Source organism: Ovis aries, chromosome 22 (assembly GCF_016772045.2).
Source record: "Ovis aries strain OAR_USU_Benz2616 breed Rambouillet chromosome 22, ARS-UI_Ramb_v3.0, whole genome shotgun sequence".
Lineage (NCBI taxonomy): Eukaryota > Metazoa > Chordata > Mammalia > Artiodactyla > Bovidae > Ovis > Ovis aries.
Genome location: NC_056075.1, coordinates 14,342,448 through 14,361,130, shown reverse-complemented (window position 1 = coordinate 14,361,130; position 18,683 = coordinate 14,342,448). Strand labels below are relative to the sequence as shown.

Genomic DNA, 18,683 nt, shown 5'->3' with positions numbered 1-18,683 from the left:
GGAACCTGAAGCAAAGAGATTTAGTAAGTTACCTGAGATTTTTAGTTAGTACAGATGGAGCTGGAATTTCAAACCAGGCATTCACTCATTCATTCATTCATGTGTTTATTAGTTTGGCCGCTCAATCAATATTTATTGTGCGTCTACTGCAATACACCTGATGTGGCAACGGGACAGAGTTCTTGCTGTCTAGGCGGGAGGTGAACTGTAAACAGCTGTACACATGCAGACAAGTTGTACTGAGAAGAACACCACCACAGGGCAGTGGACAGAGGATGACGGCAGGCTGCCATTTCAGGTAAGGGGGCCTTTCTGTTTCACAGGTCTGAGCGGAGCGGCAGCACAGGCTTGCCGAGGGCAGCATGAGTCCAGAAGCACTCCAGCGCTTCTTCCCTAGGAGGACTGAAGCCTCTGAGTCAGTGACACTGTGGCCATTCTGTGTACAGGCAGGGGAGGTTCTCCAAGTTTCTCTCTGAACCAATGTGTAAGGCAGTGTGAAGAACATGCAGTCACTTCTGGTTATGTACACAGGAATACTGTTTGTAAACACACAGACTCTCGGGAAGGACACAGAATAAACAGAGAACAGCAGCTGCCCTCAAACCTGGGCAAAGGAATCATGTCTACTCTTACTACATGCATTTGTGTGCATTTTGTATTAAATTTTTATTATGGATTATTTGATATCTACAAAAGAATATGTGTAACACATATGTAAGTTATAATTTTTTAAAATAAAAAATACCTGTAAATCCCCCCAGAAAGTATACTTCTCCGCTAGAATATTTTCAGCTACATAAAGGACACAAGTGGGGTCCTCCTCTACCCAATTCTTAGATACCCTCTTCCTCCACAAGCATCACTTTCCTAAATTTCATGCCTATTATTCTCTTGCTACTCTTTTTGGATCAAAAAATTTCTGAGCGATTTTTATTTCAGAGAAAAATAAATACAAGCCAAGAACACCCATATGATATGCAAATTTACTTTCCCTCTTAAAGCAAATTTGTTTAGGAAACAATATGGAAACATCTTTAAAAACGAAACACACGGGCTCCCCTGGTGGCTAGGTGGTAAAGAATCTGCCTGCCAATGAAGGAGACACAGGTTTGATCCCTGATCGGGAAAGATCCCACATACTGTGAAGCAACTAAGCCCACGGGCCATAGCTGGTGAGCCTGTGCTCTCGAGCCCAGAGGCCCATCTACTGAAGCCCACGCGCCCTAGAGCGCACAAGAGAAGCCGCCACAATGAGAAGCCTGCACAGCATGTCTACAGAGCAGTCACTGCTCTCCGCAACTAGAGATAACTAACATAGTAACAAAGACACGGCAGAGCCAAAATTTAATAATTTTTAAAAATGTAATGGCAGCCTTATTCACAATGACCCAAAAGTGGAAACAACCCCAAATGCCCATCAACTGATGAAAGGATAAACAAAACATAATATAGCCATACAATGGAATTTATTTGCCAATAAAAAGGAATAGTGAAGTGAAGTGAAAGTTGCTCAGTCATGTCTCTTTGCAACCCCATAGACTGTGTAGTCCATGTAATTCTCCAGGCCAGAATACTGGAGTGGGTAGCCTTTCCCTTCTCCAGAGGGGATCTTCCCAACCCAGGGATAGAACCCAGGACTCCTACATTGCAGATGGATTCTTTACCAACTGAGCCACAAGGGAAGTCCCAAAAGGAATAAGGTACTGATAAAAGCATGATTCATGGACCTGACATTCCAGGTTCCTACGCAATATTGCTCTTTACAGCATTGGACCTTGCTCCTATCACCAGTTACATCCACAACTGGGTATTGTTTTTGCTTTGGCTCCATCCCTTCATTCTTTCTGGAGTTATTTCTCCACTGATCTCCAGTAGCATACTGGGCACCTACTGACCTGGGGAGTTCCTCTTTCAGTATCCTATCATTTTGCCTTTCAATACTGTTCATGGGGTTCTCAAGGCAAGAATACTGAAGTGGTTTGCCATTCCCTTCTCAAGTGGACCACATTCTGTCATGAATCAAGGCAAATTGGAAGTGGTCAAACAAGAGATGGTAAGAGTGAATGTTGACATTCTAGGAATCAGCGAACTAAAATGGACTGGAATGGGTGAATTTAACTCAGATGACCATTATATCTACTACCGCAGGTAGGAATCCCTCAGAAGAAATGGAGTAGCCATCATGGTCAACAAAAGAGTCCGAAATGCAGTACTTGGATGCAATCTCAAAACGACAGAATGATCTCTGTTCATTTCCAAGGCAAACCATTCAATATCACAGTAATCCAAGTCTATGCCCCAACCAGTAGCACTGAAGAAGCTGAGGTTGAACAGTTCTATGAAGATCTACAAGACCTTTTAGAACTAACAGCCAAAAAAGATGTCCTTTTCATTATAGGGGACTGGAATACAAAAGCAGGAAGTCAAGAAACACCTAGAGTATCAGGCAAATTTGGCCTTGGAATGCAAAATGAAGCAGGGCAAATGCTAATAGAGTTTTGCCAAGAAAATGCACTGGTCATAGCAAACACCCTCTTCCAACAACACAAGAGAAGACTCTACACATGGACATCACCAGATGGTCAACACCAAAATCAGATTGATTATATTCTTTGCAGCCAAAGATGGAGAAGCTCTATACAGCCAACAAAAACAAGACCAGGAGCTGACTGTGGCTCAAATCATGAACTCCTTATTACCAAATTCAGACTCAAATTGAAGAAAGGAGGGAAAACTACTAGACCATTTAGGTATGACCTCAATCAAATCCCTTATGATTATACAGTGGAAGTGAGAAATAGATTTAAGGGTCTAGATCTGATAGATAGAGTGCCTGATGAATTATGGACAGAGGTTCATGACATTGTATAAGAGACAGAGTTCAAGACCATCCCCATGGAAAAGAAATGCAAAAAAGCAAAATGGCTGTTTGAGGAGGCCTTACAACTAGCTGTGAAAAGAAGAGAAGCCAAAAGCAAAGGAGAAAAGGAAAGATATAAGCATCTGAATGCAGAGTTCCAAAGAATAGCAAGGAGAGATAAGAAAGCCTTCCTCAGCAATCAATGCAAAGAAATAGAGGAAAACAACAGAATGGGGAAGACTAGAGATCTCTTCAAGAAAATTAGAGATACCAAGGGAACATTTCATGCAAAGATGGGCTCGATAAAGGACAGAAATGGTATGGACCTAACAGAAGCAGAAGATATTATGAAGAGGTAGCAAGAATACACAGAACAACTGTACAAAAAAGATCTTCACAACCAAGATAATCACAATGGTGTGATCACTCACCTAGAGCCAGACATCCTGGAATGTGAAGTCAAGTGGGCCTTAGAAAGCATCACTATGAACAAAGCTAGTGGAGGTGATGGAATTCCAGTGGAGCTATTTCAAATCCTGAAAGATGATGCTGTGAAAGTGCTGCACTCAATATGCCAGCAAATTTGGAAAACTCAGCAGTGGCCATAGGACTGGAAAAGGTCAGTTTTCATTCCAATCCCAAAGTAAGGCAATGCCAAAGAATGCTCAAACTACCACACAATTGCACTCATCTCACACGCTAGTAAAGTACTGCTCAAAATTCTCAAAGCCAAGCTTCAGCAATACGTGAACCATGAACTTTCAGATGTTCAAGCTGGTTTTAGAAAAGGCAGAGGAACCAGAGATCAAATTGCCAGCATCCACTGGATCATGGAAAAAGCAAGAGAGTTCCAGAAAACATCTCTTTCTGCTTTATTGACTATGCCAAAGCCTTTGACTGTGTGGATCACAATAAATTGTGGAAAATTCTGAAAGAGATGGGACTACCAGACCACCTGACCTGCCTCTTAAGAAACCTATATGCAGGTCAGGAAGCAACAGTTAGGACTGGACATGGAACAACAGACTGGTTCCGAATAGGAAAAGGAGTATGTCAAGGCTGTATATTGTCACCCTGCTTATTTAACTTATGTGCAGAGTACATCATGAGAAACACTGGGCTGGAAGAAGCACAAGCTGAATCAAGATTGCTGGGAGAAATCTCAATAACGTCAGATATGCAGATGATACCATCCTTATGGCAGAAAGTGAAGAGGAACTAAAAAGCCTCTTGATGGAAGTAAAAGAGGAGAGTGAAAAAGTTGGCTTAAAGCTCAACATTCAGAAAACGAAGATCATGGCATCTGGTCCCATCACTTCATGGCAAATAGATGGGGAAACAGTGGAAACAGTGTCAGACTTTTATTTTTTGGGCTCCAAAATAACTGTAGATGGTGACTGCATCTATGAAATTAAAAGACGATTACTCCTTGGAAGAAAAGTTATGACCAACCTAGATAGCATATTCAAAAGCAGAGACATTACTTTGCCAACTAAGGTCTGTCTAGTCAAGGCTATGGTTTTTCCTGTGGTCATGTATGGATGTGAGAGTTGGACTGTGAAGAAAGCTGAGTGCCGAAGAATTGATGCTTTTGAACTGTGGTGTTGGAGAAGACTCTTGAGAGTCCCTTGGACTACAAGGAGATCCAACCAGTCCATTCTGAAGGAAATCAGCCCTGGGATTTCTTTGGAAGGAATGATGCTAAAGCTGAAACTCCAGTACTTTGGCCACCTCACGAGAAGAGTTGACTCATTGGAAAAGATTCTGATGCTGGGAGGGATTGGGGGCAGGAGGAGAAAGGGACAACAGAGGATGAGATGGCTGGAGCCATCTCATTGAGTCTCACTGACTCAATGGACGTGAGTCTGAGTGAACTCCGGGAGCTGATGATGGACAGGGAGACCTGGCGTGCTGCGATTCATGGGGTCTCAAAGAGTCGGACATGACTGAGTGATTGAACTGAACAGAACCAAAAAGTACGATACTGATAATCTCAAAAAGTGAAAGAAGCCAGTCACAAAAGGACATGTATGATTCCATTTATGTAGAATATCTCAAAAGAGCACATATGTAGAGACAGAAAAGAGATTAGCTGTTGCTTGAGATCGGACATGGAGAAAGACTGTAAGTCTGCATGAGGTTTATCTTCAGAGTTACTGAATGTTCTAAAGTTAGATTGCTGTAATGTTTGTAAAGTTCTGTAAATATGCTCACATTCATTGAATTCTACACTAAAAACAGGTCAGTTTTATGTTATATAAATTATAAATACACTGCAGTAAAACTATTTTTTATTGGGGTATAACTGATTAATAATGCTGTAATATAATAATTTCAGATGAACTGCAAAGGGACTTAGCCATACATATACATATATCCATTCTCCCCCAAACTCCTCTCCCATCCAGGCTGCCACGTAACACTGAGCAGAGTTCTCTGTGCTATACTCTTGCTACTTTTTATATCAACTTTATTGAGATGTAATTCACACACCATACAATTCAACCATTTAAAGTATACAACTCTATGGTTTTTGCTATGCTCATAGAATTGTACAACCATTACCACGATCAATCTTAGAACATTTTCATTAATCCCATGAGAAGCTCTATACTCATCAGTAGTCACTCTCTTATTCCCTCGAAGTATCCTCCACCCCAGCCCTTAGGAAACCAGCAACCTACTTTCTATTATCATGGATTTATTTATTCTGGAACTTCATATAAATGAAATCATCGTGACTGGCTTCTTCAACTTAGTACGATGTTTTAAAAATTCATCCATGCTGCTGCGTGTATCAGGACTTTGTTTCTTAAAATTACCAAATAATATTTCACTGTATAGATACACTACATTTTATCAGTTGAAAGACAGTTGCGTTGTTTCCACTTTTTGGCTATTATGAATAACACTGCTTCTTACTATTTTCAAAAATAACTTTATTATATAGATTTATCTTTAAGTAATATGCTATCTGGCTTGACTTTGAGTTTATAAAAAAATGTATCATGCTATATGTAGCTTTTCTAAAACTTTTTAAAAATTTTATTTAATTGGAGGCTAATTACTTTACAATATTGTGGTGGTTTTTGCCATACATTCACACGAATCAGCCATGGGTGTACATGTGTTCCCCATCCTGAACTCCCTTCCCACTTCCCTCCCCATCCCATCCCTCAGGGTCACCCCAGTGCACCAGCCCTGAGCACCCTGTCTCATGCATCGAACCTGGACTGGCGATCTGTTTCACATACTATAATATACATGTTTTAATGCTATTTTCTCAAATCATCCCACCCTCACCTTACAGAGTCCAAAAGTCTGTTCTTTACATCTGTGTCTCTTTTGCTGTCTTGCATATAGGGTCATTGTTATCATCTTTCTAAATTCCATATACATGCATTAGTATGCTGTATTGGGGTTTTTCTTTCTGACTTACTTTGCTCTGTATAATAGGCTCCAGTTTCATCCACATGATGAGAACTGATTTAAATGCATTCTTTTTAATAGCTGAGTAGTATTCCATTGTGTATATGTACCACAGCTTTCTTATCCATTCTTATCCATCTGCCGATGGACATCTAGGTTGCTTCCATGTCCTGGCTATTGTAAACAGTGCTGTGATGAACATCGGGGTACACATGTCTCTTTCAATTCTGGTATCCTCAGTGTGTATACCCAGCAGTGGGATTGCGGGGTCATATGGCAGTTCTATTTCCAGCTTTTTAAGGAATCTCCACACTGTTCTCCATAGTGGCTGTACTAGTTTGCATTCCCACCAACAGTGTAAGAGGGTTCCCTTTTCTCCACACCATCTCCAGCATTTATTGTTTATAGACTTTTGGATAGCAGCCATTCTGACCGGCGTGAGATGGTACCTCATTGTGGTTTTGATTTGCATTTCTCTGATAATGAGTGATGTTGAGCATCTTTTCATGTGTTTGTTAGCCATCTGTATGTCTTCTTTGGAGAAATGTCTGTTTAGTTCCTTGGCCCATTTTTTGATTGGGTCGTTTATTTTTCTGGAATTGAGCTGCAGGAGCTGCTTGTATATTTTTGAGATTAATTCTTTGTCAGTTGCTTCATTTGCTATTATTTTCTCCCATTCTGAAGGCTGTCTTTTCACCTTGCTTACAGTTTCCTTTGTTGTGCAAAAACTTTTAAGTTTAATTAGGTCCCATTTGTTTATTTTTGCTTTTGTTTCCATTACTCTGGGAGGTGGGTCAGAGAGGATCCTGCTATGATTTATGTCAGAGTGTTTTGCCCATGTTTTCCTCTAGGAGTTTCATAGTTTCTGGTCTTACATTTAGATTTTTAATTCATTTTGAGTTTATTTTTGTGTATTGTGTTAGAAATTGTTCTAGTTTCATTCTTTTATAAGTGGTTGACCAGTTTTCCCAGCATCACTTGTTAAAGAGATTGTCTTTTCTTCATTGCATATTCTTGCCTCCTTTGTCAAAGATAAAGTGTCCATACATGTGTGGATTTATCTCTGGGCTTTCTATTTTGTTCCACTGATCTATATTTCTGTCTTTGTGCCAGTACCATACCGTCTTGATGACTGTAGCTTTGTAGTATAGTCTGAAATCAGGCAGGTTGTTTCCTCCAGTTCCTTTCTTCTTTCTCAAGATTGCTTTGGCTATTTGAGGTTTTTTGTATTTCCATACAAATTGTGAAATTACTTGTTCTAGTTCTCTGAAAAATACCGTTGGTGGCTTGATAGGTATTGCATTGAATCTGTTGCTTTGATCTATAACTTTTTCATATCAACATTGTTTCTAAAATTTTTCCACGTCACTGCATATATCTGTAGTTTTTTCAGTTCTGTCACTATATACTATTCCAGTGAATGAAAGTACTATAATTTATTTACCCATTCTCCTGTTGGTAGACATTTGGTCACTGAGGCTCTTATAGTCTTTCCAAGAACATCCTTGTACATGAATTCTGGCACACATGTGCAAGGATTTCTCTGGGGGCATATCCTACATGGTAGATGGCTAGGCCATGGCACACGTAAATGGTCACTTTTTCCAAGTGGCAATATCCTCAACAATGTGTAAGTATTTCTGTTGACCCACAGCCACGTTTGGTATGAATACCTTTTGAATTTTGTGCCATGGGTTTATAATGTCTTTTTCCAAAATAAGGAAATTATAAACAATTTTCTCTCATTCACAAGTGAAGTCCACTGTCCTGGAATCCAGGTACTGACCCTCACTCTCTCATTTGGAGCTATCCAGAGCAAATCCAATTCCTCTAAGGTGACAGTGTTTCACACACTGGAAGACAATTATCTTATTTTTCTAATCCTGTCTTCTCTAATGTACCTAGAGAAGTCAAGGTGAGAAAATAGAGAAGTCAGGATGGGATGTATTCATCCATGATTACACGTAGAGCAGGATTTCCTGGTTCCTCAAGAGGCTACTGGGATCTAGGTCAAAAAAGGTGTTCCATGGGCAAGAAGTTTAGAAATGGGGGGTTAACTGAAGTGAGGGTGTTTTCCTAGCTACAGAACTTCTCAGAACTAGTTTACATTATGAATTTCTTGGAGAGGCTGTAGAATTTGCAGAGCGCCTTTTGAGAGGCACTTAGGCAGTGCTAGTCTCAAGAAAAAGTGAGGACCTGATCTTTCGTTCCCTCGACCTATTTTCATTCACTTTTGCTTTCTTTAAGCACCCAATATGCCTGTGTCTTCCCCCTCTCCCTACCCCTGCCCTAACCACCAAAAACATTTCTCATAAGAGAAATTTTATGAGTCATTTAGAACACGCGTGTGAATTTTCATTCAAGTCATGTTTTTCCCAGAAGATTTCAGCCCTCAACCCTAGAATAGAAGCTTTGAGCCTAGATGAAAGAGAATTCCAGAAAGAAGAGGTAACTTCAAAGGAAGTATTGAAAGCCTATTCGTTCTCTCCTAATTTCTGCTCATTGCTGAGATCAAGGAATGCAGTTCTGAATGGCAAAAGCCAAGTGAAATATTGCCTGGTAGTGTGTTCTGTCAGTCGTCACGGACAAATATTCTGATGATAAGGACTGTAGTTTGTTGAAGAATAGCTAACATTTTCATCTTACAGATAATATGATATTTAACTTCCCTAAGAACCCTGAGAAATCGATATTATCTGCATGTTACAGATGAGGAAACTGAGGCTGCAGCTCTGAAAGTTTCTGTCTGACCCCAAAGTCAGCTCTCTCAACTCCTTGCTCGCCCACATTACTGTCAGCCTTGCCATTTATCAGCTTTACAAAACCTGCTCCATGTAACCCCATCTGATCAAAAGCATAACAGTCTCCTAACTGGCCCTCCCATTTCCCTGGAATACTACGTATTCCATCTCATTTTAAGTCAACCTGGGCTTCCAGGATGTATTAATAACTCTCAGCTAACTTCTCTCTGACAAGAACACTCTAGGCTTAATTTTTGGCCACTCACACTTTTCTACGGCCCCAGCCATCTTTTCTAGATGGATTAACCCAAATCTCGCTGTGTATTCTTGGCAGATCCCACTCAGGATCTCATTCTAAGTAGCAATCGCCCCCAAAGACTTTCCTGACTGAGGTTCCACCATGAGCTCAAACTGAAAATGAGCCACGTGGAACGTCCTTCCTTTTAACCACCACCAAGGGTTCATCCTGGCCCAAGCTTACCCTGAACTCTGGGCTTAGATACAGATTCAAGAGCAGTCAAGGATGACAAAGAATCCGAATCAGGTATCTCCACTCTCCCCATTTCACTTTTATTTGTATTTCACAGACACCAAGGGGTGCGGGACATTAAAAAACAGACTGAGTTCCTGGGTCCAGTTTTGGCTTTTTGAGCCCCCAATCCCCGACTTTACTCAAAACACCATGGGGTTCAGGAGCAACCACGGGTATCCCCAAAGGTTCTGATGTGAGAGGAAATAGCCACCACAAAATGAGAAGAGTTTCAGATTGCCTGTCCCCAAAGAGGAATTGGACCCTTTGGCATGTGAAGCTGCCCCCAACGGTCATTTCTGTATCATCTGACTCTGGCCACGACTAGTTGGACCAGGAGTGTCACCTGACCCAGTGAGGGGATTATCCATAAACTAGCTGGCAACGTATACTTACATGGCATGGCTTAAGAAAATGACCGGTTAGTTTCCTCTCCTGCAAATTTAAACTAAAATTCTCCAGATGGCAGTGGTGGTGGCGCTACCTCTGAAAACCCCAGGGGACTGCGATGGGAGCAGCCATAACGGCATGAGCACGCTGAGATTTGGAGGAAAGGAGATGCTGGAACCTCACAGGAAAGCCAGAGGGGCAGGGTGGAGAGCAGATGCACTGAGGAAAGCCAGGAAACCATCGGAGAGGACGGGAGAGAGACGGACAGAGAGCAACAGCGAGCACGCCTGAGGCTTCTCACTCTAGTTCCAGTGAGATGTCCTATGTCGGGGTCTGGTCCACAGACCTGGTTGTGTTTCCTCTTGGGTTCTCATAACTAAGGCCCTTTTCCTTAATGATATTCCAGTGAGTCTCTGTTCTTGGAAACCAAAAAGATTCTGAGTAGAATCCCCCCAAAACTGCTATCTACTCACCCCAGGAATTTGTCCCAAAGCAAACACTGCTAATCCTTTCAATTCTGGAAGCCCCATTAAGAGAATAAAAATCTCTAGGAAACTTAAGATTCAAACAGGTACATTTTTTTGGTGAAAATGAAAACGCTTTTAAAAAGCAACAGAAATGTGCAAAACTATATAATAATTTTATTTAAAATCTTATGTATCTTATACACAGTCTTATTTAAGAACAAGAAAATGTATTATCTATAACATTGTCTTCACATAACATTATTGTGTTACATGGTTAACATTTTTTTTTAATGATTATTTTTTTATTCTTACTTTATTTTACTTTACAATACTGTATTGGTTTTGCCATACACTGACACGAATCCACCACGGGTGTATACAAGCTCCCAATCCTGAATCCCCCTCCCACCTCCCACCCCATATCATCTCTCTGGATCATCCCCATGCACCAGCCCCAAGCATCCTGTATCCTGTATCGAACATAGACTGGCACTTCGTTTCTTACATGATAGTAAACATGTTTCAATGCCATTCTCCCAAATCATCCCACCCTCTCCCTCTCCCTCAGAGTCCAAAAGTCCGCTCTACACATCTGTGTCTCTTTTGCTGTCTCGCATACAGGGTCATCATTACCATCTTTCTAAATTCCGTATATATGTGTCAGTATACTGTATTGGTGTTTTTCTTTCTGGCTTACTTCACTCCGTATAATCGGCTCCAGTTTCATCCATCTCATCAGAACTGATTCAAATGAATTCTTTTTAATGGCTGAGTAATACTCCATTGTGTATATGTACCACAGCTTTCTTATCCATTCGTCTGCTGATGGACATCTAGGTTGTTTCCATGTCCTGGCTATTATAAACAGTGCTGCAATGAACATTGGGGTACATGTGTCTCTTTCAATTCTGGTTTCCTCGGTGTGTATGCCCAGCAGTGGGATTGCTGTGTCATAAGGCAGCTCTATTTGTAATTTTTTAAGGTATCTCCACACTGTTTTCCATAGTGGCTGTACTAGTTTGCGTTCCCACCAACAGTGTAAGAGGATTCCCTTTTCTCCACATCCTCTCCAGCATTTATTGCTTGTAGACTTTTGGATCGCAGCCATTCTGACTGGTATGAAATGGTACTTCATTGTGGTCTTGATTTGCATTTCTCTGATAATGAGTGACGTTGAGCATCTTTTCATGTGTTTGTTAGCCATCCGTATGTCTTCTTTGGAGAAATGCCTATTTAGTTAGGTTAACATTTAAAGTTATATTTATTTATAAATAAATGTTATATTTATTTAGATAATTGCTACAAACTGCCTATTGGATGCACCTTTAATATTTCATCCACTAACATAATTTCCAAGAGGGAGGGATTTTAGGTTTTTAGTATGTTTATTCACTATGTCCCCACATAAATATTGGATTAACAAATTTTAAATATCCTTTTTTTTTTTTTTTCTTGCCACACTAAGCAGTATGCAGGATCTTTGTTCCCTAACCAGGGATCAAACCCACAACCCTTGCATTGTAAACTTAGAGTCTTAACCACTGGACCACCAGGGAAGCCCCCTAAATATCCAACATTCAATGGAGTTACACACTAATAATTTTAAAGGATTTCCCATATAATTAATTTTTTTTTCAGTTTATCCAAATCAGGCAAAAACTGACAGCAAAAGAAATCACTCCCATTATCACAAAATGCTAAACAATGTTGCCTTTAAGGATAAGCTGACACGGAAAGCATTCATTTGGGAAGAAAGATCCAAGGCAAAAATAAAGGGCAGAAAAATCCTACAACTGATTCGGCATTTTCTTGCCATGGGGAACTTGGCCTAAATTTTCTTGCTCTGCAGTCTCCACGTCACCCAATGCTTGACTTTTATTATCTTCACATATGACTAAAACTGGGGCAAGGGTGTTTGGATCAAACAGAGATAAGCTTCAGAGACTCTGGGGTGCACTGCCAGAATCCCCCCCTCCCCATCCTGACTCTGACTCATTGGAGGAGACCTATCCCTGGCACTCTCCAGCCATGACGGAGCTTGGATCTCAGCTCCCCCTTGTCAAAATGGTCCAAGAGGGGAACAGGACAAGCCTTAATTTCTTCTGAGTGCTAATTGTCTCTGATTCCAGATTTCCAGCTTTCACCGATACATTCAGTACTTTGCTGTATTCCTAGACCTAGACAACTTCCTTCCCACATGGCAGAGACTAAGCTCTCCTAAGCCAAGGGAGACAGAGGCTGAGCCCTGCTGTGAACCTGCCAGCCTGGCACGGGTAGGCTCTGCCTGGAAGGCACCCAGACCACATTCCTGATCCAAACACCCGGTGTGTACAACATCTGAAGGTGCCTTTCTAACTTCAAGACCAAGTTGTGGCCCGATTCTTTAATCTACTCCAAGGCAGTAAGTACTACTCACACTGCAGACTTTGAATCAGACAGTATAGATTACCATCAGATGACTAGAATGATCAAGGAAAAGTTTCTTAAGTGTCTCTTTATTTTTATTCTCTATGTTTAAGTAGAGATACATTGAGAGTGGCAAAGTTCTTCAAAGGCCACCTCTGTCCACAGGTTTCAATCCCCATTTCCAAATTAGATATACTGGGGCATTTCTCTAAAAATATGGATTCTGGGGTGTCCTTGAGATAGACTGAGTCTAAAGTGTGGAGGGATCTGCAGGGATCAGCAGTCTGGTTTAACAAGCCCTGGAGGTGACTAGATGAGCTGCTAGTTTTAGGAAGCACTGCCATGCACCTGGTCTTAGAATGTGGAATATTCCTATTCGAATGCAGCTCTATGTCACAGAGATCTGATTTATAGGAACTCGTTCTATGGCAAGCACTTGGGATTTCATCACAAATTCCTATTCCAGGGCAGGGGCTGGCGCTCAGTCCTTCAGGATGAGTTCCCTCACCCCACTAGTTCCAAGGCGGGTGAGAAGAGTCAACCAGAGGCAATTGGTACTTGGGAACTGATCTTCTGCAAGGGTTAAGTCCTTTTCCTTAATCTGTTCCCAGCACTGACCAAGCCTCAAGTATAAAGTCTTACCCACTAGAAAAGCGGATGGTGCTGAACAAGCCTCCAGACTCCAGCCACAAGCTGACTCTTGCCCAGACTTTTGTTCAAACATCTGTTATCATTATTTGGTTGTGCTGGGTCCTCCTTGCTTCGTGTGGGCTTTCCTTAGTTGCAGCGAGTGGGGCTACTCTTCCTTGCTGTGCGTGGGCTTCTCATTGCAGTGGCTTCTTCTGTTGCAGAGCACAGGTTCTAGGCACACAGGCTTAAGCAGATGCCAGACCCACCAAGTACTTTCCCTTCTCTGGCTCTGGAATTGACCACTTCTCCAAGGAGCGCTGGTGCCACTGAGAGCTCATTACCGCTGGAGCGTCATTGCTTCTAGGTCTTTGGAGGGAACAGAACTAGTAAATATGTACCTATTTTTAAAGTATGTTTGTATGAATACTCCAATTCCAACCCAACACCAAAAGTTCTTCCTTTCCTTCCCCTGCCATATTTGTATCTCCCTTCTTCCACCATATAATCCTAGTTCCCTCAAATACCAATCTATTTACTCATTTACTACAATGCACTCAAAATGGTTCAGGAATCACTTCACATCAACCACTACTGACCACAAATTGCCTCAGTGAAGGGAAAAGAGTTATGTAGCTCAGTAATCGTTGGCCTGTAACCCAGCAGGGTTTGCAGTAAGAACTGTATTCACAAGGTTCTTGGATGGGCTCTTTGTTTTGTTAACTTGATCTATAGTTAGGTTCAGCTAAGCTTTTAATAAACATTGGGAATACGCTCAAGGTTACAGTCATAGACAGAACCTGGAGGGCAAAGACCCATGTTGATAATTCAGGACAAACTCATGTTTCTAGTCATTGAGGGGGTAGGAGGGTCCACATCCTGCTAGGAAAACGGACGAGGACTCTTTCTCCTTGACATGACATGAAACTATCAGCAAACACACACACACACACACACACACACACACACGTCTGCAGAGCAAAGGCCAATGACGTTCCAGCTCAGACCTTTCAGGACCCAAGTTTGTCTCATTGCTTCAATGCTTCTTTGATTTGTGAAAGGAAAGCTGTGATTAGAGAACATGAGAGACAAAGAGAAAAAGGGGAACAAGGAAGGGACTAAGAGAGAGAGGGAGACAGAAAGCCAGAGGAGAGAGGGGAAAAAACAGATGGCGACAATGGCATCCACCGAGAACCAGGACTGTGGAGTGCCCCGCAGCAGCTGCTGCTGCTGCTGCTGCTGCGTCGCTTCAGTCATGTCTATGTGACCCCACAGACGGCAGCCCACCAGGCTCCCCCGTCCCTGGGATTCTCCAGGCAAGAACACTGGAGTGGGTTGCCCTTCCTTCTCCAATGCATGAAAGTGAAAAATGAAAGTGAAGTCGCTTAGTCATGCTCAACTCTTAGCGACCCCATGGACTGCAGGGCACCAGGCTCCTCCATCCATGGGATTTTCCAGGCAAGAGTACTGGCCTTACAGCAGCAGACCCCAGCTTTTCTGGCCCCAGGCACTGGTTTCGTGGAAGACCATTTTTCCATGGACCTGGGATGGTTTCACTATAATTCAAGCACATTATATTTATTCTGCACTTTATTACTGTTACATCAGATCCACCTCAGATCATCAGACATATGATCCCTGCGGCTGAGGACTCCTGCCCTACAGAGCCCACACTGCATCAGTCTGCCATGAACTTTCCCTAAAGTCTCCTCTTTACAGAGGAGGTGAGTTTGAGTTGAAGAGTCAATCTTCCTACCTGGGCTAGTTAGATATTAATATTTGGAAGAGCCCAGCAAGCGCTGGTGTTCCACAGTTGCAGATATCAGCTAAGCCTCTGGTCCAGCTGCAGCCAAAGAGCCCTGAGAAGCAGCTGTGGGCACCAGGGCAGATACCTGTGTTATCTGGGTACCACGAGATGGTGCTGGTGACCTTGCAAGACTGCCTCCCTAGTTTTAGGGATGTGAGTCAGCTCACACTAGGGGATCTTCACATTCAAGGGCCACACCACAGGCAGGAAGAAGGAGAGACACCGAGTCCATCCTTTCTGATGTCTACTTAGCTGTCATGGCACAAAAGGAAGCCAGAAAATTCACATCCAGCTTGGGGGTGAGAAATCTGGGTGAGGGGTGAAAATAAAGAGGAACTGAGGGTCTGCAGTTCCTGCAGAGGTACCTCCCCCCAACCCTCCTTGTGTACTACTCTCCCCTGACAAGCCTGCTAATGGAGGGTTCATCATCAACACTGCAGGACGTGGTGGGCTGCAGCCCCATGGAAGAGCTCGCTTTGTTACCCCTCTACTCCACCTGCTCTTCGGAAAGCAGTCAATATCTATTCTTCCTAAAGTAAAAACCTGGATCTGGTTTAAAGGTGATTCTCCAAGAGAATTTCAACAACAACTCCTTAGGCAATAGAGGTCAGAGCACTAATGGTGGAAATTCAGGCAGAGTTGATATTTAGGGGCAGAGAATGAGATGGCTGGATGGCATCACCGACTCAACCGACATAAGTTTGAGCAAGCTCCGGGAGCGAAGGACAGAGAAGCCTGGCGTGCTGCAGTCCATGGGGTCACAAAGAGTCGGACACAACTGAGTGACTGAACTGAACTGAATTCTTTAGGACTCCCTTCAAATCACAGTCCTGACTACTTACAAGGCTGGCTCTGGGTGGAATAACAAGAGCTGAGGCATGCTTGGAAGATTCTGTTTCTTCTTAATGGAGCTCATCTTTTGAGTTACCATAAAACTTGCAGGCCTGAGGAAATCAGGGGGCACCACTAAATTTACTTCAGCAACAACCAGGCCAAAATTCCACACAGATCTGCTTCAGACATCCCAGTCATGGGGCAAAATCAAAGCATCAGTAGGACCCAGGCTAAGTGTAATAGCATGCCTCTTCCCTTTGTCCTCTGCTGGATATCTGATATCTGATGAAATGTTGGTAACATTCTTTTAAGGAGGTAGGTAAGAGAAGGTGACTGAACACGGGTATGGAACCAAAGACCCAGGGGAGAGTGGAGGTGTGCTGTGTGCTAAGCCTCTTCAGTCGTGTCTGACTCTTTGTGACCCCATGGACTGTGGCCCGCCAGGCTCCACTGACCACGGGATTCTCCAGGCAAGAATGCTGGAGTGGGTTGCCATTTCCTTCTCCAGGATATCTTCCTAACCCAGGGATTGAACCCACATCTCTTATGTCTCCTCCTGCACTGCCAGGCAGGTTCTTAACCACAAGTACCACCTGGGAAGTCCAGTGGGGATGTGGCTGTCACTGTTTTCTAAGCGCGCCTATTCCCTTAACCATGGCCAGGAGGCCAAGAGAGCCACAGGACCTAGAGAAGAGAGGAAAGGAGGTGCCAGAAGCACCATCTCTGCAAAAATATGAGACTGAGACTAGCTGACAAATTTACTAATGGGGAAATTGTATCAGGAATCACTTTTGGTGTATTAGAGGATGTGGGGAAACTTAGCCAAGGGTTCAAAGAAATCTAAACAATGAAAAAAATGAGCAGTAATTAGCCCCAGGAAACGAAAAATGTTATACAAGAAAATAAATGTCATAATAGTATACCACTTGGCTCAGCATTAAACAAGATTAACTGTGTGTTTTCTTTTTTAAGTTACAAGCTTGTTAGCATTATTTGACTCTTTAAACTCTTTTACTTTTTTTGATAAAAAGTTAATCTGAAAAGCCTTTCATGAATTTTAAGATCTTCTTAAATCTGTTAAGAGTAAGTAGATCAGACCTGAATGCAGTGTGGCACTTGGCAAGAAGTTAGATGTTTGGGTCCAGTGGCTTTGTTCTCCTACTTCTTTCCTCTCAAAGGTCAGAGGGAAGTGGGGGGCTTGGAATGTGACATCAGATCACGTCCCTTGGGTTATGGGGACATCCGAAAGTCACCCAAGACTCAGGTTACCCTGAGCGCATCAGGCATCCTTGTGAGCCTTCAGTCTTTCTGGGTACCGCAGACCCAGTGCTTAGAGGCAGTGGATCAGTACCGGTTCCACCACCAGTACTAGATGGTGGTGGCTGATGGTGTGGCATGAACTCAGACCTTTACTCCACGCATCTCACCTTTCACCCTGGGCTTCAGTTTGCTGAGCTCTGAAACTTACAAGGGAGGGAATGGGAAAGGGAAAGACAATTATCTATTGTTTCATTTGATCAGGAAAGCTTATCCAGCACCTCCCACTCTCTGCTGGTCACAGGAGTTAAACCATGAACCGGACTCACACTGGCTCTGCCCCTACATAGTTTACGGTCTAGTGGGGGAGACAGATAAAAGAAACAAGGAAGCAGGTGAATACATAATTCAAACCACTGAGATAAAAAATAACAGAAGGCAGGGTGTTGAGAGCTTATTAGACGGGGTGGTCAGAGAAAGCCTCTCTGAGGAGGTGAGTTTTGAGCTGATCTTTGAGTGATGACAAAAAGCAGTTTGAGTTTTATCTAAAGTGCCATGTGGGGTAGGGATTTAAAGGAGCATGGGAGAGCTTCTGGTGGAAGCAGTGTGATATGAGCTGATTTTCAGGTTTAAAAGCAACCCCTGGGTGCTGTGGAAGGAGAATGGGGTAAAGTAGGAGAATCCCAAGAGGGCTACTCCGTGGTCCAGGCAAGCATGAGGGTGGTGGAGAGTGTAATTGAGGTCTTAGACTATTTCTGTGGTTCCTTCCAGCTGGAATGAGCCTGTAGGATTGCCTTGGAAGTATCAGGGTCATCAAGCCGTAAGCAGTAACTTAATGGCAACTCCTAAGGAAAACAACAGTTAGAACTGGACATGGAACAAAGGACTGGTTCCAAATTGGGAAAGGAATACATCAAGGCTGTATACTGTCACCCTGCTTATTTAACTTCTATGCAGAACATATCATGCAAAATGCCTGGCTGGATGAAGCACAAGCTGGAATCAAGATTACCAGGAGAAAGATCAATAACCTCAGATATGTAGATGACACCACTCTTATGGCAGAAAGTGAAGAGGAACTGAAGAGCCTCTTGATGAGAGTGAAAGAGGAGAGTGCAAAAGCTGGCTTAAAGCTCAACATTAAAAAAAACTAAGATCATGGCATCTGGTCCCATCACTTCATGGCAAATAGATGCAGAAACAATGGAAAACAGGGACAGACTTTATTTTCTTGGGCTCCAAAATCACTGCAGATGGTGACTGCGGCCATGAAATTAAAAGACTCTTGCTCCTTGGAAAAAATGCTATGACAAACCTAGACAGCATATTGAAAAGC

At 42.7% G+C, this 18,683-nt stretch overlaps 1 long non-coding RNA gene across 1 annotated transcript; it reads left to right on the top strand.

Moving 5' to 3' along the window:
- Positions 1 to 218: 218 nt before the first annotated feature.
- On the top strand, positions 219 to 5,935 carry LOC132658398 (uncharacterized). Its single transcript, XR_009598004.1, has 2 exons — positions 219 to 298; positions 2,149 to 5,935. It is a non-coding gene; the product is annotated as an uncharacterized LOC132658398 (long non-coding RNA).
- Positions 5,936 to 18,683: the final 12,748 nt, after the last annotated feature.